This window comes from Argiope bruennichi, chromosome 11 (genome assembly GCF_947563725.1).
Source record: "Argiope bruennichi chromosome 11, qqArgBrue1.1, whole genome shotgun sequence".
NCBI classification, from domain to species: domain Eukaryota; kingdom Metazoa; phylum Arthropoda; class Arachnida; order Araneae; family Araneidae; genus Argiope; species Argiope bruennichi.
In genome coordinates, this window is record NC_079161.1 from 14,112,793 (window position 1) to 14,134,803 (window position 22,011).

A 22,011-nucleotide genomic window follows, 5' to 3' on the forward strand; every position below is an offset into this window, starting at 1 on the left:
ATCCCAAAACTATATTTTCGGGATCAAGGAGATTTGAAAAATGAGAGAAAAAAATCATTAAGGAATTTTGCGCCTCCAGTTAGTGCATATTACAGGACCCCTTCTAAAAGTACTTAGTTTAACATTTCATTTTAACTTAATCAACATGGAAATGTTAGTTCCATCTATGAAAACGTAGTACACTGTTACGAAAATCGTTCGGTGAATCAAATCCTTTGGATTATTGAAAATGATGCTTTATTGAATGAAAATTCCAAAATACACAAAGCACAAATGACTTTCAGAGAAAGACTGAATCCATGTGTGAGCGCCTTGCCTTATATAGTCTCCCGATAGGGTATAATAATACGTGGAATTCTCCAGATCTTAATTCGTTAAAGAGATAGGATCATAACGGATTTTTCAGAAATTTCACTTTTTATTGCCAAAATCGCTGAAATTGAAATGCCATTTTGAATCCATCAAGAATTTCTGTAAATCTCTCTTTCCAACTAAGAGATTAAAGTGTCGAGTAAATAACATTACAGATTCATAACAATATTTGTTATTTAGTTAGTTTTTATTATTTGATATGTATCTTGAAAGAATTAATTATAATTATCAGTTGATGATTTCTTTACATAAACATAAAGCCATATAATTATTTTGATACATAACACAAAAATAATACGAGTTCAAACAAATAAAATATTTAAAAGGTATTATTTGCGAAATATAATATAGCATAATCAGCAAAATTAAAAATTAATATTCTAATGTATTACAAATAAGTAATTAATCATACTTGAATTTATTGATCAAAAATTTTAATAACTTTTTGTATGCACATTATCTATACTTATAATAAAGCTCAATGTGTGTGTGTGTGTGTGTGTGTGTGTGTTGGCACTCTACAGGCCAGACCGTTTGACATACAGCTACCAAATTTGGTACATGTATACCTTGGAGGTTGGGAATGTGCACCTGGGGTTTCTTTTTTCGAATTTTTAATTAGAATTTTAATTATTAATTAAAAACTAACTTTCCCGCCAAAAAAATCTTCCATTTTCCCCAGCGCCAACTTTTCCGCCAAAAAAATCTTCCATTATCCCCAGGGCCAAACGAGATCTTCCATTTTCCCCACCGCCAACTTTTCCGCCAAAAAAATCTTCCATTATCCCCAGGGCCAAACGAGAAAGGCTTCAGTTTTTTTTTCTCCCAACAGTAATGAGGCTAGGGTTAAAATTTTTCGGCGGATTATTTCAATCGGTTCTGTTTATTTTCTTAATGTTTGATGCATTTAAAATTAAACATTGTTAATGAATCAATCTTTCAGATTCATTCTGAAGTACTTTTGAATTAAAATAAAACAGAATAAAGGAAATTAAAAATTTCTAATCCGCATAGCGTTACCCCAACTGGCGTAGAAAAAATCACGTATTTGCGTTACGTAACCGGCGAAGAAAATTCACGCATGCGCATTCTGTTCTGATTGTTGCCATGACAACGTTATCAATGGATGATTTAAATTATTTTTGGGTTAGTTGCATGCTTTTGTAAGTAAATTGTATTTATGTTAGTTATATATTTTTTGTATATGCTTATAGTTTTAAGTACATCGTTTTTTAAGTAGTTTTTTTAAAACCTATTTTCAACCGTTTATTTTAAACGATTCGTTTTATTTTCTTAGTGTTTGATGCATTTAAATTTAAACATTGTTAATTAATGGATCTGCTCATAATGAATCTAAGAAAATTTTGTTGACCAACTCTTGAGATATTACATAAATTAAAAAAGATATTCTTTAGTGCCCATAAAGTTTAAACGCTGAGTGACTCTATTTTCAGTAATCAGATTATAAAAAAATGCTTTGTTTCAGTAAAAAATATTATTATATTAATGGAAGATAAATTCTTTCCACTTTAATTTAAAGAATAAATTCTACGGGTGCTAACAGAAAATGAGAGAGATACATATTACGTTATGACTGAAGGCCTTTATAATTTTATGAATGAATTATATGACTATCAAAATTTGAAGTTTTAAAATATTTTGATGAAGAAGCTATTAAAGTAGAAATTGCATAAAATATTTAATTATTAAAATTTTAACGAACATTAAGATTGGCGAACCGGCTGGTCGCCAAAGGCGGCTAGTGTCTTAATATTTTATAGTTCTCTGAATTTTTTTTAACTCATTTATTTAGCAATTAACCCTTCTTTGCAATATTGTGGAAATTTCCATTATAACATTTAGTAAACAAAAAATTGTACTCAAAACAGGTGTACTGTAAATTGGTTGCTGTTGGCAACTTTTTTTCCCGACTAATTACGTAATAAGGAACGTAGCTGTCAAAAAAAGTCAAATGTCACAATCATTATAGAGGATTTGAACTTGTCATTCCGCTGTTCGTTGTGGTTGGAACATGCGATTTCTTGAATATTTTTTGTAACTAATCTGAGATTTTTTTGTTAATAAAAGCGGTAATGATTGGAGAAATTTAGAAGAGAGGAGAATTGAGGATTTTATACTGAGCTTTACAGGTAAATTTGCATGAGATGGATATTTCCATCATACTGTTTTTTTAATTATTTTATATTATATATTTGTACTGCAATTTTTTAAAACATTTTTCCATTATTCTAGAGCATGAATCATATCACCCTGATATATTTCACAAAAAAGAAAAAAAAATCATGCAAAGAAGGTTTAAAGACTTGCAATTACCAACTACCTAATCGAAAATCCGATCTGATTTACAATATTTTACATACTTTTTATACAAGTAATTATTTTTTTAAATAATTGTAGATATTTTAATCGTCCTGCAAACCCAAAAGATAAACTATTGTGGATATTACGTAAATATAAGCTTCATATTAGGCAGCATTAACGCCCTTCTATTAAATCGGATTTTTGATTCTTTGACGTCATAATGAGCTTAAAATAGAGATCAGCAGCTATTTTTAGCGTACTATGATGGCTAAGAATGTGAATTGTCCTTGTGAATTGACCTTGACTAGTTATACCCTGCCTTAAATAAAAACCAGTTCGATGTGTATTTTGGGTAGCATTATACAACAGATAATTCTTCCCGCTCTTTAAAGACGGCGACTCATTGATTTCGTAGCAGGCGATAATTTTTATTGGCTTTGTTTTACATAATCAGATACAAAAAATAATATGAATTTTGAATAGAAATAAAACCATCTTATGTTCAATGTATAAAAAATTAATTTTTAGAGGCAGTATATATTATGAGATTGCAACACAAGAATTATAAAAAAAACAATATCATTCAAAAATTTGTGAAAAGACATTTCCTTTCAGAACAAAAATTTCAATAAACATTTTTTTTTTCAAATAAATATTTATAAAAAACGTAAAATAATCAATTTCAATGTATAAAAAAGGATTATATTGGTAAATTTTTACAAATCTTCCAATCTTGCAGTTATTCTTCTGTAAAATCAAAGCGGAGGAATCCATATGATGTAATAATGAGAACCTACTGAGGGGTCATCTGTCATCTAAATGAACATTGTCTTGCGGAACATCGTGTTGCCATCCTTTTTTCCCCATAGCGAGATGCGGAACGGTTTCCAAAATTAAATTAGAAGGGAAATTATGTTTCCTCTAGTCTTAAATTATAAGAAAGCAAAATTTAATTGAATTCAATCTAGATTTTCATAATTAGATTGTGGAATACACATACATAACTCCCGTGGCTTTTCTGAAATTAATATGACTACATAAGAAATTAGACTTTGTAATTTTTTCAGCAGTATATTTACTGATTCAAACAAAATAAATAAATAAAAAAATTTACCTCATTTAAAATATTTTCCTATGGAAAGTATGCATCTACCTAACGGTAAAAAAAAAATCTATTATAGGGCCTATAGTAGCGGTTAATACGTAATATACACATATATGTAAACATAACTTTAACAGTGTGTGGCAGAAAAGATGGAACTTTTTCGAAATTTGAATTTTGGTTTATTTCATCACGGTAGTCATAATTTACACAGGAAAAAGCCTATGATAAGCTGACGTCTGTTTACATCGCAGTACAAGAACGAAGTGACAGAAATTTTACCTTTCAGTGATTTTACTATGAGATTTTGATAGGAATTTCTTAGGTACGTTTATATTCAGGAAAGGGAATCTTAGGCATCTTTAAAAGAGTGTTGAAAGCATGAGGGATATTTATCCCTTCTCTCAGAGCATGTGAAAACAATAAAGTCATCAGTTTTCTAGAACGGGTGTTAAAAATAATTAAATAAAAAAAAATGGGAATTCGATCATGAAATAAGAGAACATTTTAGAACGAAATTAATATGGGCTAAATTAAGATAAAAATTAGGAAATTAATTATTTAAATCTTAAATTCCTAATTGAATTAAATTAGGACTTTAATATTTAAATTATGTTAGAAAATATCATTATAAAGAAATCGCTCTTATTACATATTAACGAATGGCAACAGCTAAGTGCAAGCAAATCATTACACGAACGTTTCAGATTGTTTCATTGAATGCTTTTAGAGTCTCACTTAATTCAGTGCTTCGCTAATTAATGAAGCTGCGCAATATAATTAGAAATATTTTTAAGAGGGCCCGCAGAAAACTCTATTCCCTAAGCAAAAAGGATACGAAGAATTATTAGTCGAAGTTGAAAAATTTTTGTCAAACAAAGGCGTCAAAAATAGGCTTAGCCCTCGACAGGTGGGTGCTTATGGAAATTGATGGCCTTATCTTTCTAAACTTAGTACCTCACAAAAATAGTTTTTGCATTATCCAAAGACTTAAAAAATTACCTTTACATCATTTCTGTATAATATTTTCGTCATTTTTATTAATTTTTTAAATATTATACACAATTTGCAACAATTCATTTTTAATATTTTGAAATTCAAACTCAGCCATCAAAACATTGAAACATTTGCTTTTGCTCTTGTTAAACTTTAGATCAAAAAATTACCTTCTTTGAACAGTAATTTTAAAGCAGGATTTTCACTTTCGCTTTTATTTCGTAATATATACACTTTTTAATATGCATGCATTATGATTTGTTTTGAATTATTCAATTAAAGTCATATTTTCTGGCCTTATCAAAAGACAAGGTAAAATTTTTCAAAAAAATATATGCAATCCACATTAATGTTTAATAGCTAAAAAGTAAATAGTTTATACAAACAGACTGGTCGCCAAAGGAGGATAGTATATATCATGTAACAGGCGTTATTTACGATCAGCTAGATACTAGGAATTATGATTGTCTCAGTTATACTTTAAATCCCTTGTGCATAATTGTGATGCTCATATCGTGGCTTTTTCAGAACAAATATTTTTAATTTTTATTTCTAACTAGCCGCCTTTGGCGACCAGCCGGTTCGCCAATCTTAATGTTCGTTAAAATTTTAATAATTAAATATTTTATGCAATTCCTACTTTAATAGCTTCTTCATCAAAATATTTTATAACTTCACATTTTGATTGTCATATGATTGATTCATAATATTATAAAGGCCTTCAGTCATAACGTAATATGTATCTCTCTAATTTTCTGTTAGCACCCGTAGAATTTATGTCTTATATTAAAGTGGAAAGGATTAATCTGCAATTAATATAATAATATTTTTTACCGAAACAAAGTATTTTTTTGTAAAATGATTACTGAAAACAGTCACTGAGCGTTTAAACTTTATGGGCACTAAAGAATATCTTTCTTAATTTATAATATTATAAAGGCCTTCAGTCATAACGTAATATGTATCTGTCTCATTTTCTGTTACCTCTCGTAGAATTTATGTTTTAAATTAAAGTGTAAATGATTAATCTGCAATTAATATAATAATATTTTTTACTGAAACAAAGCAATTTTTTTTATAATCTCATTACTTTAACAGAGTCACTCAGCGTTTAAACTTTATAGGCATTAAAGAATATCTTTTCTAATTTATGTAATATCTCAAGAATTTGTCAACAAAATTTTCTTAGATTCATTATGAGCAGATCGATTCATTAACAATGTTTCATTTTAAATGCATTAAACACTAAGAAAATAAAACGAATCGTTTAAAATAAACGGTCGAAAACAGGTTTTAAAAAAACTACTTAAAAAACGATGTACTTAAAACGATAAGCATATACAAAAAATATATAACTAACATAAATACATTTTAATTACAAAAGCATGCAGCTAACCTAAAAATAATTTAAATCCAGTCCGCATCCGTTGATAATAATTGTCAACACAATGCGGAATTCAGAACACAATGCGCATGCGTGAATTTTCAACGCCAGTTACGTAACGCAAATACGTGATTTTTTCTACGCCAGTTGGGGTAACGCTATGCGAATTAGACATTTTTAATTTCCTTTATTCTGTGTTATATTAATTCAAAAGTACTTCAGAATGAATCTGAAAGATCGATTCATTAACAATGTTTCATTTTAAATGCATCAAACATTAAGAAAATAAACAGAATCGTTTGAAATAATCCGCCGAAAAATGTTAACCCTAGCCTCATTACTGTTGGGAGAAAAAAAACTGAAGCCTTAATCATTTGGCGGTGGGGAAAATGGAAGATTCTTTTGGCGGGAAAGTTAGTTTTTAATTAATAATTAAAATTCTAATTAAAAATTCGAAAAAAGGAACCCCAGGTGCACATCCCCGACCTCTAAGGTATACATGTACCAAATTTGGTAGCTGTAGGTCAGATGTTCAGGCCTGTAGAGTGCCAACACACACACACACACACACACATTGAGCTTTATTATAAGTATAGATATAGATATAGATTGAGGTAGATATTCGTATCGCTTCATTTAATAGCCTTATACTTGGTCTCTTTTTCATCATGCACATAAACCTTCCTGATGAAATCAACTCCCATGATCTCACAATGAAAAAATAAAAACATATCTATATGGGTAATACGTTTTTCATTTGCACCCCATCTTTCTGTACAGTAATTTACATCTTTCTTCTTTTACAGTAACTTTAGAGTTAGCTATTACTACTACTATTATTATTATTCATTTAAACTTTGGAGATAAGAATCAGAATCGTTCTTTCATTTATCAGGAATAGAAGAAAAAAATCAAGTGATTAAATATTCAACAATATAATGAAACCCATTTGAATTATATTGTAGAAAATTATACAAAAAAGTGTTTTTTAATCATTGCCAAAACTCAGGGAAAAAATTGCATGACAAATACAATGACACCATTTAAAATTTCCCGAATTTTAAAGCGGCAAACGCATTGTGTTTCGTGCAATCGCATCTTCGGAAGCGAGATAAAACTAAGCCAGATATGGTGGCAAAACGCCAAAATGTGGCTTAGTTTTTAATTATAGTTGAACCTGACTTGGCGAGCATAATTCGTTTCCGAATCTTACTCGCAATGCGAAACATTCGTTAGGCGAAACAATTTTATCTATAGGAATCCACGTAAAAAATAATCCATACGTACAAATACTCAAACTAATTTTTAATTATAATTAACAAAACTCCTTTATTCCACTATAAGCCTATTGCTCAGTTGTGTCTATTATTTCTTCCTCTCCTGACCAAGTCTTTGCTGTGGAACAGAATACAACTCCATAAGTTCTTCTTTAGTTCTGACTATATTCTTCCAACAATTCAATGTCCCACGCGAGGGGGGGGGTACCTCGTAATGGAGAAGGAGAAGATTCCGGCATGGTAATTGGTTCTCGCCATCCTGGTGGATACACAAAAAAGTGAGGGTCTGGCGCCTCCAATCGATGACGAGATTTACTTCATAAGGGAAGGGTTGTACCATGGCCGGTGATAACCCTTAGAACTAAACCACAGTTCCCGCCAGCGTTGATGTTGTGGTGGACTGGCCATTCAGATTTTTCCGTGTGCCATCCTCAATGATGTCATAACTACTCACTCCTACCCCTATACCCTTGAACAAAGACACAATTTTGTCGATGAAGGCAATACATGCATTTGCTCAAACACTTAGGGGTTCGCGTTAGACAACATTATTCTGTCGAAAGTTCTTCCATGTAAATATAATTACTCTCTTCAAACAAGCGCTCAATATGGATTCATGCATGGCAATTCATCATGTGACATCCCGGTGTTCCCCTTCCACTCATTTTGCGAAACATCGCTCAATAAGCGAGTCACTTTTTTCACATTTGGTTTTGCTCTTAAGCGAAGTTTGATGTTAATTTAAAAAAATTGCTCCTATGTGCATATTCCAGTTCATCTAATTTTGAACTAAATTTGGTATCTCTAAATCAAACGTTCTGATTTGAAGAGCGCCAACACATATATTCATTAAGTTTTAATATTAGCAGATAACTTGTCATTTTAATGAGCGATACGTAATACGAAAATGCAAAAAATTGTGATCTCAACTTCATATACTTTCACTGCATGGGACACTTTTCGTTTCACCTTATTGTAACAGTACATATATATGCATTTTATAGTAATATTTATTCCATTAATTATTTATTACTGCAGAGTACGTTGTCACTTTTTTTGCATCCAAAACTGTAGATCTTTATTAAATAAAAAATAAAGACAGACAGACGATAAATTCATTGACGAATTTAATTCAAATGAGATGTGAACTTAGATGCTTCATTTGCGTACCAAATTTTAACTATCTATTCTTAGTTTTTGTAGTTATGGTATTCATTTGTTTTCGGACAGTTGGGCAGATAGGCTTCCTCTAAATGGATTTCATTCAAAATTTGAAAGAAATCTAGACATTTGGTATATAAATAGTATACCAAATTTCTTCGGTCTAGCTCGAAGCATTATCGTGTTTACAAACGGATGTCATTCCAAAAATGTGTTTTTCTGACTTCGAGATATCTGTAGCATGGTGATTTTTCAAAATCTCTAGTGCGAATATTTTATGGATTTCAGTACTTTTTAATTACTTCGTACACGAAAAGATAAAAAATTAGTAAAAATAAAGAATGAAAGTAATTTGTAAGGACATTTTGTTTATCATCATTGGTAGGAGCAAACCGTCAAAGAAAATTATTGCAGTAGGATGGCAATACTGACTACGAGAAAAAAAAATTATGTACAATATCTACTTTTAAAATCTACTCCTTAGTTTTGTTCATAAATTTTAACAAATCTTCATTGATAATTACAGCAGATTAAATCTGCTTAGATCTGAAAAATTTTAGAGTCTCCTAACTTACGACCCCGTCTTATTACGTACAATTTAACTGTGCAATCAAAGCCTAGAAATCTCTACCGCGCTAAAATAAAGTTCCGTTTGGAAAATATCTAAGATTTATCTGACACTCAAGTAAAGCATTACACTTTGAATACGTATCCTTACGGGAATGGTTTTCTTTGTCATAGAATGGCAATCCAAAAGTGTTTCTGCCAATTTTCTAGAAGTCATTCTTGCTTGGTTCCGGGGAGATTCAATTATGAACTGAAATTGGTATTTATACATACAGCAACGGGAGAGTAATCATATTTAAATTTATGAAATATTTCACAGAAGTTGCACTTTTTTAGAATTTATTCCTAACCTAATTAAACTATAGCGTTCGATATTTTTTACTATAATTATTTTGTGACGATTACAGTAATTTCTTTCTGTAGATTTCGTATCTACGAAAGTAATTTGATGACAAAAAAAAGGTAATTTAAAAAAAATTAAATAAGAAAATTCAATAAATAATTATATAAGAAAGTAATTTAAAGTAAAGTAAATTTGACAAGAATATTTTCATTGCCAAAAATGATAACGATTCATCCCCCCCCCGCCACTTCAAAGCGGAGCTTTAAAGTATGGCTGCGATGCCAAATGCCTCATACATGAGGGAGTGTGAACCAATTTCACTACTTAGTCCTGTTCTCTCCCTAAGATTTTCGGGCCGCGGTGATAAAGTCTCGGCTTCGGAACAGGAGGGTTTCAGGTAAAAGACCCGATTTCACCCAAGAAACGCCGTGTAAGCGGGTATGATACGCGCTAAATCCGTAGGGGAAAAACTTCCTCCCGCTGGTGTGACGTAGAAGTTTGGAGAGGGAGTGTCAGCTCAGGTGTCGTCCTCGTCATCTGACCGCGGTTCAAAAGTACGAGATTCGTCCGAAAATAGTCCTAATGTTGCTTTAAAACGGGACATTAACATAAACTAAACCCCCTAAGTTTCACGTGAGTTAGTCAGTGTAGGTATTGGAAAGGAACGAAATAGAATACACCATTGCATATTAGCTAATAAGGAACATGGATATTAGTTAAGTTGGAGATTCTATTCTCTATGAAAAAGGTAGCCATTTTGCGCACTTAAAAGGTTAGAGAAAAATAATACTAATCGGAACTGCTATGCAAGTATGAAATAGAACTTGGAATCCAAATATTGGAAATTTTTGTACTGGTACAAAGTGTATTTTCTGATCAGGGCTATGTGAAAGCGTATTTGCTATTCCAACCCATATATGGAGATAATATGTTCCCTCATAATATGTTCTGATATTGTTCCGAATATTGTCTGAACACGCGCACGTGCTTTTCGGCACGCTTTGTAAATTGCAGTAAACTACTTTAATTGAATATTTTGTGTTTTAGTATCCGATTACGGGGCGAAATATTTTTTTTTAATAAATGCATTTCATATTAATAATTAACAGGCGAAAAACTCAATAATCTTGGCGGAAAACTGGTCGCCAAAGGCGGCTAGTTTCCTTTATTATTCTTAGTGTTTATTTTACATAGTATTTAAATTGCTAAAATTTTATAATTATTTTCATCAGAATAAAACAAATCATTACCTACCCACTTTTTCATGCTGTATTTATTTAGCACTAAAATCAGTGCTTGATTAATATGGCAACCCTATGTACATAAGTGAAATTTAATTATATAAGAGTCATCAATCTTTTTCAAACATTTATGAAGATTTTTTTTTATCTAAATTAATAAGCTAATTTTTTTTTCACTTGGTGAAACTGCTGAGGTTTTTTTAGCACAGATTATAACCCAACATTGGGCATGCTATAAACACATCATTAAACATTCTATTCCCAACGTTTTTCTCACACTTGCATCACAATAGCAAATAGATAAAAAAAAATCCTCGCTAAAAAATTAAAATGCCGCACGGCGGCATTAAAAGCAGAATAAAGATCTCGTGATATCTTCACGTGATCCATTCAAGTACATTCATTCCTGCGTTTAAAAGTGCCATTAAGAATGAAATTAGATGCTTGCCGCAGAGGCTTCTGGGAATTTTTGATGCATAAAAAAATACGTCATTATCATTAACGATCATAGTCTACTTGTTGATGCTAAACAGAACGCAGATGTTGCATAACGTTCGTATTCAGGTTGTTTTAAATTCGTAGAATCCTTTCCAGCGCACACACTCGTGTGTTCTGTTCTCCGTCAAGTTATAATTTAGAACACGTGTTACTTTATTTATTTTTTCTGTTCTACATGAATGCCGAGGGAGGTACTTGCTTTTCAAAAGGACTGCTCACATGAATTTTGGCGTTTAACAACTGTGTTTTGAACGATAATGAAGTTTTATCTTTGTTATGGAAAACTGAATTTGAAATCGTTTTTAATATGCTTGCTGGCATTGTCTGGTAGAATATTCGACGAGTTATAAGTCATAAAGTATAGGTTTAATCCAAGGGCAAAATAATTATATAACGGAAATTGAAATAAAGTCCTTGTATTGGTTATTTTCTAACAATATATTTCAACGCGGAAGTATTATATAAGGCACATCTGTTTTTCCAAAACAACTGCTTTATACGTTTGAAATAAATAACAGGAAGTCCATTCAGAATTGCCATTTCCTATAATTTCTTTAATTGAGTTACTTATATAACAAGCCCAATTAATTGCTGTTATCAGATATTCAATTCGATTCGATGAGAATCCGAATCTCGAATTTTAAACTTCCTAGAATTCGAAGAAAATAGATTTATTTCTGTTTCACTCTGGACTGGGTGACTCAAAAACGAAACAGGCTAGATAATTGTAATTTGGCATGTGCTTTTATCATTAAATTTGGAGATTTGTGTTATATTCTAGACCAATTCCGCCAAAGTGTTAATTAGCTGTTTGTCTATCTATTTGTATGTGAACCCGATAATTTAAAAACCTAAGATTCTAATTCAGTGTTTCAAAGCTCTGTCAATAAATTTCAAAGACATGAAATTTATTGTATTCCAAACATATTTACCAGTTAACTATTTTTGACGAATATATTCGTCATGGAAAAAGTACAATGTTTTGCGTTATGACGAGTTTATTCGTCAGGAGTAATAAGTAGTGACAATTTGCAATTTGAATTACAATTTTAGTAGAAACTCAAACATATTCGTGAATTTCAAGTTACTTAAAATATTTTGAGACCAAGTCGAAATCAAAGGAACAAATAAAACATTATTATGCGTTGTACCGTCCTTTGCTCAATATCATTCTCTAACAGCAAATTAAAATAATAAATTATTTGTTATGTTTCTTTTCGTTCATATGCAAAAAAAAAAAAAAAAAAAAAAATGTATGTCAGTTTAAGTAAATAAATGGTTGTGATTATCAAAATAAAAAAAAAATGAAAGTCATTTCATTACAGCATAATTTTATATTACACATACTCTGTGCTTGACGAGTGTACTCGTCATCGCTAAATTTTTGCGACACAATTTAGATACGCATTTTCCGAAGAGGTCGAAACATTTAACTGCTTAATTCAGCGATATATAATATGAATTCCTCTATTAACTTTAATATTCGCATAGGAAAATATTATTCTTTTCTTAATATCAGCGATTTGACTCATAAATTAACTTTAATATTCGCACTAGAAAAAATTATTCTTTTCTTCATATCAGTGATTTGACTCATAAATTACCTTTAATATTTGTATTGGAAAATATTCTTTTCGTATATTGCTCTGTTAATCGATAATTCTAGTTCATACAATCGGAATCGATTTTTTTTTCTTTACGGCGCCATCATTTTTTCATGAAGCTCCATATCTCAGGCAAAAATAGATATACAAGTTGGGAAATTATTTATGTAACTTCATCGGTCAGACTGTAAACGTACTGACTTGGCTATTTTTCTTTAATTCTTCGAAACAATTCTGCACAGAATTGGAAAAAAGAATGAAGTGAAATAATTTTATAGCCGAATCCTTGAATTGAAATAATCGTCTGGTTTGCTCAATAATAACTTGAGTCTAAAAATATGGCTTTTTGATTTTTAAAACCGATTAATCAGAACGTAGATTTAATCTCCTCTCTTCTTTTGAGCATTCATAAAACGAATTATGCTTAGAATACAAAGAAGAACAGATTTTTTTTTCGTTTATGATATTTCTTTGTATTGTTTGCACTAGATTAAATAAGTTTCTATTTTTTATATATATATATTTATAAAACTAACGCATAGAAACCACGACAAAATGCAGCAAAGATGATTATAAAAATTTTAATTTAGAAAGTAATAATAATAACTAATTTAAGAAAACTCTTTTGTATGTAAACATATGAATACATCTAATATTTTAATATAAACATAATACTATTTATGGTCGACTCTTACGATGGGATCTAGCTTTTTCTATCCAATAACAATTTGAATTTAAAAAATGGCTTCTTGCTTTTTAGTTTAGTTATATTAATGTCCGATTTTAAAGCAAAATTGGGACTATTTGGGGACGGACCTCGGAATTTTGAACCGCTGTCAGACGACGAGATGGACTCAGGACGACACATGAGCTGGCATCCCTCTCCAAACGTCCACACCACATCAGCAGGAGGACTCTTCAATTCTAGAATCAATACATCAGAACGCAAATTTTGTCAGCTCTTTTCCACTATGAATTCATAAAATGTGCTACGTTTAGGATACAAACATGGACAAAAATTGTGTACTTGTTGATTGACACTTCTTTGTATAGTGTGAAGTAGATTAAACAAATTTCTTGTATATGTAATGATATCTTTTAATCTAATTTAAATCTTAATTGATTTCCCAATTTTTCTCTTAATTTAACACATATTAACTTCATTTTAAAATGACCTCTTATTTCCTGATCCAATTCCTCTTTTTATTTAATTATTTTTAATAAAAGCTCTAGAAAACTGCTGAATTTAGCAGGTTCTCACGCTCCGAGTGAAGGGATAAAAGTCCTTAATGCTTATTATTTCCTTTTAAAGATACCTAAATTTTCCTTGCCTGAATCAACACGTCTCAAAGAAATCCCTATAAAAGTCTCATAGTAAAAGGGTAAAAGGGAAATTTTTGGGCTCTTTTTGCACTTGTATCGCGATGTCAGCTTATCATCGCTTCTTCCTTGTTTCACAATATCCCTCCAGTAATGAAGTAAATCGAAATTTTAAAATTCTTCATAAGTTTCTTCTTCTCGGTCACGCAACCGCTAAAATATATGTAATGATATCTCTAAATCTAAATTAAATCCTAATTAATTTCCTAATTTTTATCTTAATTTAACCCATATTAACATCATTCTAAAATGGCCTCTTATTTCCTGATACAATTCCATCTTTTCTATTAAATTAATACTACACGGGCTCTGTAAAAACTGCAGAAATCGGCAAATTCTCTTACTCCGAGTGAAGAGATAAAAATTTGTCAATCTAAGCGAATTCTTTAAAAAGATATCTAAATTGCCTTATTTAAAACGACACGTGTAAAGAATCTCCATCAGAATCTCATAGTATAAAATCACTGGGGAAAATATTTCTGCCACTTTTCGCTCTTTTGCAGCGCTTTTGATTGTATCTCGTCACTTCTTGCTTGTACATAAATTATGTCTCCTGGGATGGAATAAAATCGAAGTTTAAAAATTCAAAGCGTCTTCTCGATTCATTCAAAATATTCGAGTAAAGGAGAAAACAAAACTAAAAATATTCGAAAAAACGAGAAAGTATACAAAATAATAATAATAAAAAGAAGATATTATAATGGTAAAAGAAAGTCCTTCCGGATTTTGGTCTTTTTTCATAGTTAAACGTTTTGTTATAAATATAGCCTTTCTAATAATAATAAAAATCTGAGATGATCCGGGCATTAGTTCTTACCAGATCAGATTTGGTATGAGGGCCGTAATTTACCAAACCCAGAACATAAATAACAACCTGAAGAATATATTCAAAAAGTGAAATTTGATATATGGTTTTATCGCCAGAATTGTTGATGTGGACCAGGTTTTCGACTGAATCCGTCATTAGTTTGATTATTTATCAGTTAAATTATGCATAACAACATAAATATAATAACAGAAAAATGCACTTGCCGAAACTTTTGATTTGTTGTTATCATCAAAATTGCCTAATGTTATGTAAAATATTAATGTATCAGATTTTGAATACATTAGTGACAGAGGAAACTCCAAAAATGTATACCAACATTTCTTCACTTTTCTACGAAGCACAAAAATGCAAAGTATTGCGAAATTGTGAGACATGAGAGTCTCTTCCATTGCTTTTTCATTAAAATTTTTTTGTTGTTGTTGTTACAGAATATCTGGAAAGAAATTAAAAGATATTTTCAGTATTTTTGCAGATTAACATTTTAACAACATTTCCTAGAAAATGCTTTTAAATGCGTCCGCTTCCGAAACTTCATTTTCAAAATAAAAATGAAGGTCACATTTTCGGTACTTTATTGTCACGGGCCCTTCTCCGAAGTACTTTACATCCTTGGCGCATTATCGTAAAAAGTGAATTGCCACTTATTTTACTTCTTGCAACTCATTTTCTCTACTATTCTTCTAAAAATAAATCTCCCATGAAAAGACATCCGTTTTATGGGGCGCCAAAGAGTCAAAAGGCCTTTCATACATTCTCATAGACTTAATTAGACTTCTTCAGCATTCGATTATGTTGTAAAACAGGTTTATATATTCTTGCAACATTCACTTTATGATACTTGAGGTCGTTTTTCTTTGAAACTAAAACTGTGATGGTTGTGTCAAAATACAACCAACTGAAATGATCCCCCACCCTCGAGACATTACCGGTTTAGTTCAGTTTTATTAACGCCCAACTTTAAAGCATTTTGGGACGGACCTCGTCATTCTGAGCCGCGTTCAGATGATGGGGTGACACCCGAGCAGGCATCCCGCCTCTCCAGGTTTCCATACCACACCAGCAGGAGAAAGTTTGGGCCCGATGAACTTAGCGCGTACCAGAGTCGCTTAGAGGAAGGTTCCTCGATGGATCAGGTCTCGAAACTGAAACCTTCCGGTTCCGAAGTTGGGATCTTACCATCAGGCCACCGCGATTCTGAAATTATCGGATATTCCGTAATAAAGGCGGTATTCTCTCTCCCTTTCTAGCATAAAAAGTGTGGACATTGTGCAAGGTTATACATGCTAGAAATATTGCGATTTTTATTTCCATGATACCGCATGCAAGTTTCTTTACTACATAGTAAATTGAAAAAAAAAAAAAAAAGCTGGGTATGCATTTTGAATGTCTTAATTTTTATTTTATTTATTTATTTAAGTTTTTTTTTATTTATTTTTTATTTTTTTGACGACAGATTTAGACCAAAAAAATATTTGGTAAAAAATCGCATACCAGTTTTTATTTTTAAATCATTACGTTTTTGAATTGTCACGTTTATGTGAACCACAATACACAGACCGACTAATGTTCAAGCCTTTGACGTTATTTAGTTCCAAATTTGATACAGATCTTTGCTTTAGAAGCTAAATCTATAAACCAAATGAGCCGCGATGGTAAGGTCTCGGTTTAGCCAGACAGTCTCAGTTTCGAGACCCGATTCCACCGAAGAACCGTCGAGTAAGCGGGTCTCGTGCACATCTGGGCTAAACGTCTTCCCGCTGATGCAGTGTGGAAGCTTGGAGAGGCGGGATGCCAGCTCGTGTGTCGTCCTCTTCATCTGATCCATCGGTTCCAAATGATGAGGCCCGTACCAAAATAGACCTAGTGTTGCTTTGAATTTAATTTAATTATATTAAAGTCCCGTTGTAAAGCAACACTAGGGCTATTTTGGGACGAACCTCGTCATTTTGAACCTCGGTCAGATGACGAGGACGTCACCTGATATGGCACCCCACCCCCTCTCCACGTCACACCACACCACACCAGCAGGAGGACGTTTGGCATGGTGGATTTAGCGTGCAACAGACCCCCTTACACGACGGTTCTTCGGTGGAATCGGTCTCGAATCTGAAACCCTACGGCTCACAAGCCGAGACCTTACCACCAGGCCACCGCGGCCTTTAGTGCTGCTTTGAAATGACAAGTTAATGTAACTAAACTGTAAATCTAATTTTATTTTGGTTCTAAAGAGTACTTTTTGAGCTCGGGTAGATCTTGATTTCGAATTTTTTGGCGATTTCAATAATTCCTCCATGCATAATTCGTATAAGAGAAAGTAAAAAGAGATGAGGGATTAAACCGACTTCTTCGTTAAATGAACCGAAAAATATTTGTTCATGACATTGAAATTTAAAATAAATTCATCATTATTAATTAATTCAATGCATGAAATATAATCACGATTATTTAATGATGAATGACCATTAGACCATGTAAGCAAGAGCGATTACATAATGCAGTCATTACTTACACAAAATTAAAAAAAGAAATGAAGCCTCCATTTGTTATGTTTTTAATTTTTGTTTGTTCCTATTGTTTCTAGCAAGGAAATAATGAGCGTATATAATCGGAGTATTTATTTTAAATTATCCTGTATTGTTTTCAATTGGATGGCTTTAACATTGTTACATAAAGCGAAATAGATTTTTTTTCCATGATATTTTAACTTTCATGAAAAACAACGCTCGAAAACACATTTCTTTGGTTTTTATTTCCTCATATTCAAAGAGAAAATTTTGTTATAATTGAAAAAAAAAATCCTTACTAGAGATTTTGGCAGATTCCCCCCGTTTTCGAAAAACTAATTTTTAAACACATTGTCTCGTGCTTGATGATAATAAAAAAAAGCATGGTACTTACGTATTAACGCCACCGCAGCTACAGATTTGGCGGTTTTTGCGCCAATGCGCCAATAAAGAGCAATCCTGTTACGTATTAACGCTACCACAGCTACAGATTTGGCGGTTTTTGCGCCAATGCGCCAATAAACAGCAATCCTGTTACGTATTAACGCCACCGCAGCTACAGATTTGGCGGTTTTTTGCGCCAATGCGCCAATAAAGAGCTTAATCTGTAGCCGCGGTGGCTTTTGAAAGTGTTAAATTTTGAAAGTAATTGGCGGCACTTAAAAACCGCCAAATCTATAGCTGCGGTGGCGTTAATATCTAAGTACCAAAAACACTTATAGTTACACAGATAAAATATGATATGAGGTCTTTATATCAATTTTGCAGATTTCTATTACATTTCGTCCATTCACAAGAGGTCTGTCTGTCTGTCCGGTTGTCCAAATGCAAGTGGCACACAATAACTACAAAACAAATAATTGGATTCACCTTTTGCACTCGGATGATGACACTCACTCATCATTCAAGACGGCGCATCGTTTTGTCGTTTTATTCATTTATTTTTCAATTTTGATTGTAAAAAACGTCTACAGCATGGTAAAAATAGGTATATTAATTTTTCGGGGAAATTCAACTTAAAACGATTATTTGTATTTATTTTTCTTCGCAATAAACAAGCCCTTGTATTAGGTGAATAATTATGCATCGAATTACTTTTCCGAACGCAAAAGGATAATTGTTTGATATAATTTAGTCGAATTCATAAGAAATGAAGGGTAGAAAAGCTTCGTTACTATTAGCTAATCCAATCTATTCATCAGCCAAAGAGCATTTATTTAGATGAAAAATAAAGAAACGAAGTTATTCAGAGAACCCATTATTCAAATATTGAAAATAATTGGGGGACTCTGAGGTAGAACTCAGTGCACCAAAGGGAATTTTGTAATCATTAATTAATAAATTTTCACTCGATCCATTTTTAGTATCCATTACTTATGGGCTAAGAGCAGTTATTTTGCATCCTATTAGTTTTTTAAAAATTAAATTGTAAAAATTTCTGTTGCCTATTGAGGGAATACCGCGCATGTGCCTTTGAGTTGAAATTTTATGAGTAAGGAATAAAAGCACCGTTTGTTATGAATTATATAAATATTAATATTACTTAAATTCTATTTAAAATTAGTATATCTTACAAATTATTAAATCAGTAAACAGTTTTAGATAAATTTGAATAAACATAGTTAAAGTTCGCACAGCTTTCACATCCGCAAACTTTGAATTCCACCAGAACAGAATGATGAGCCAAGCTAATTTCCATCTTTTTAACTTTCGAAGCTAAATTCCGACAGCATTGATTCAAACCAGTGATGATGATGATGATGTCGCGTCCGCGTTACCACGGAAAGGGGGTGTAGTAGCTTCTGAGGGTAAAGACCCCTTAGCACCCCAGGGCAGAAGTCTGACTTCTAGCTCATATGAAGATGAAACTCACACATTCACTTGCACAACCCCTTTTTACAGGGGGGGGACATTCACACACCTCACAGATAGAACACAGATGCAGAACAACGATGCCCGAACCGGGATTCGAACCCGGGACGTCCAGATCACGGGGAAGATGCGCTACTCCTATACAAGGACGCCGGCGCTTCAAACCAGTGTGATGTTAGTTACATTTTTGTCAAGATTTTAAGCCACAGACTTCGTCTATAATCTCGAAACATCTATAAAATAAGCAAGATACGCATAGTTAAAAGATTTTTGGTATGTGTACTTATTTTGATATAGGATAATATCATGCACCAGTTGTCATATTGAGCGGAAGTGCCCAAAGCATTATTTATTCATTCAACAGGTGTTGTTTCAATTCAAATTGGCGAAATCCATTTAAAAAAATGGTTAATTATATTAAAAACGCTTGGTTTTACAATATTGGTAGATCAGTTTTTTATATTGCTTAGAAAAAGAGTCTTACCTGAAAAACTACAAATCCGAAATGAAAACTACAATTTATAGGGAAAGCTTTGATTCCTTTCAATATCCAATAATAACGAGAAATCGAAAGTATGGAGGCATTCTAAATCATACCCCTTCCATCATGTAGGCAAGTAGTCCAAAAACCATTCTTCGCTTTTTCTTCTTTGCTACAGGAAACCACAATGCGCAGTAATACACCGTTCTTCACTACTATGTAAATAAATCGAGAGCAGCTGTTTCGTCCAAACAGGTGGTTTTAAAACATTCCTAAGCGTATGAAAACAATGAAACCAGAAATGTAATCGAAAGCGAAACTTTAATTCTTCTTCAACTGATAAATTAAAGAGTCATCAAAATCGGTATTTCGTGTTCCATAAACCACACAAGTAATGATTGCTCATCGATTGATTGAAAGCACGGATGAAAAAAAGAAATCTTTGAAGGCTAAATTTTATATGTTTCATTTGTTTTTAGAATCATATAAAGGAATATTATGACTGTAATCTGAAAAATGTAAATACGGTGGTTCTTCTTTCCATAACTCTTTTATTTGCGAGAAAGACCAAATGGATGGGAAAAACGATTTCGTGTCAGTTGAAGACTCCCGTAAATTCTCGCGCAAATGAAAAATGAAAATTTTGAATCGTCCATATTTTTTCTTTCAGATAAGAAACAAAACATAAAAAATTAACATTTCTGAATCGACTTTATTACTTTAGTCAAAACAAAACCAGGAAGTGATATTCAACTGCGTTGGATTTTAAATGGCAATGCCAGTAAGCTCTTTTTTTTATGAGAGAGAGAGATACGTAGAGACAAAACAAAGTTATTGAATTTTAGGGGACAGTGGACTTTGAAATAAGCAAAAATGGACGAAAACGTGCTATTTTATTTTTATCGTTTCATCACCAAAATATATGTTTATATTTAACTAAAATAATGTTATAAAATGTATTGTTTAATAGAATAAATATTTGAAAGGTTAAGAAGAAAAGAAAAAAAAAAGAACATCTTAATGACTTTTCCCAAAATGATATTGTAATTGTATTTTTTTTGTTTTATCTAATTATAATTATATATTAAATTTGATTAAGGAAAAATTGATATTTAACGTCCTTTTTTCTCCTTAGGGCACTCATCATTTTTGGATGTATATATAACATAATAACTCATCTATAACATAAGGTTTAAACCTTAAGGTTTAACCTTGAAGTTAAGGAAAGTTTTTAACATAAGATGAAGTTATTATGCATAAGGTTAAGGAAAATTCGATCGGACCGTGGATTGCAAATGGCATGTAATAATGATGATGATTCAGGCTTTGTTTAGAAGATAGTTTAAATTAAAGGAAAATTACTTTCTAGTTAACGTTCCTTGTGTTCTTGATTTCTCGATTTTACCTATAAGAAGCTGTGCACTGCTATTTATTGCTTTAACCGAATCTATTTTGGTTTCCCAACGAGTGTCACATAGTGGTTTAAGAATAATGTTTAAATGCTCTTGTAGAATTTCCCATCTTTTTGTAGATGCAGAAAATAAGCAATATAAGTGCTGCAATATCCCCAAAAATTTTTTACAATATATATTGCTGGAAGCGGCATCACAAATTAATAAATTAAAGGAGTGTGATAGGCAAGAGACATAAATTGCATGCGGGTTTAGAGAAAGTATTTTATACTGTACATCTTTATATTTTCCTTTCATGTTGCTACCGTTGTCGTATACTTGCCCTCTACAATTCATAATATCAAAATCAAGATTACTTAATATTCCTTACAGAGTTTTTGCTACTCCTTCACCAGTCAGATCAGTTACTTCAATAAACCCTATAAATGACTCATTTATAGTGAACCTTTTCTCTTCAAAATTTACATACCTAATAATAAGTGAAGTTGTTTCCTTCTGGGAAATATCAGGAGTACAATCCATTTGGATACTATAGTACATTGCAACTTTTATATCGTGTTTAATTTTGTTAAAAACTTCATTTCCTAAAGCAGGAATAATTTTTTCTTCTGCTATATGTGCTAAAGGATGTACAATTCTATTTTTAGAACTTATTAATTTGTTTAT

The 22,011-nt window shown here is 31.8% G+C and overlaps 1 protein-coding gene across 1 annotated transcript in view; it reads right to left on the minus strand.

Annotated features, from left to right (window-relative positions):
* Nucleotides 1–20,058, minus strand: part of LOC129957369 (uncharacterized) — a 116,886-nt gene extending 96,828 nt beyond the window's left edge. Inside the window, exon 1 of the mRNA XM_056069660.1 lies at nucleotides 19,937–20,058. The gene's annotated coding sequence lies outside the window, so the exon portion shown is untranslated. The remainder of the gene's footprint in view (nucleotides 1–19,936) is intronic.
* Nucleotides 20,059–22,011: the final 1,953 nt, after the last annotated feature.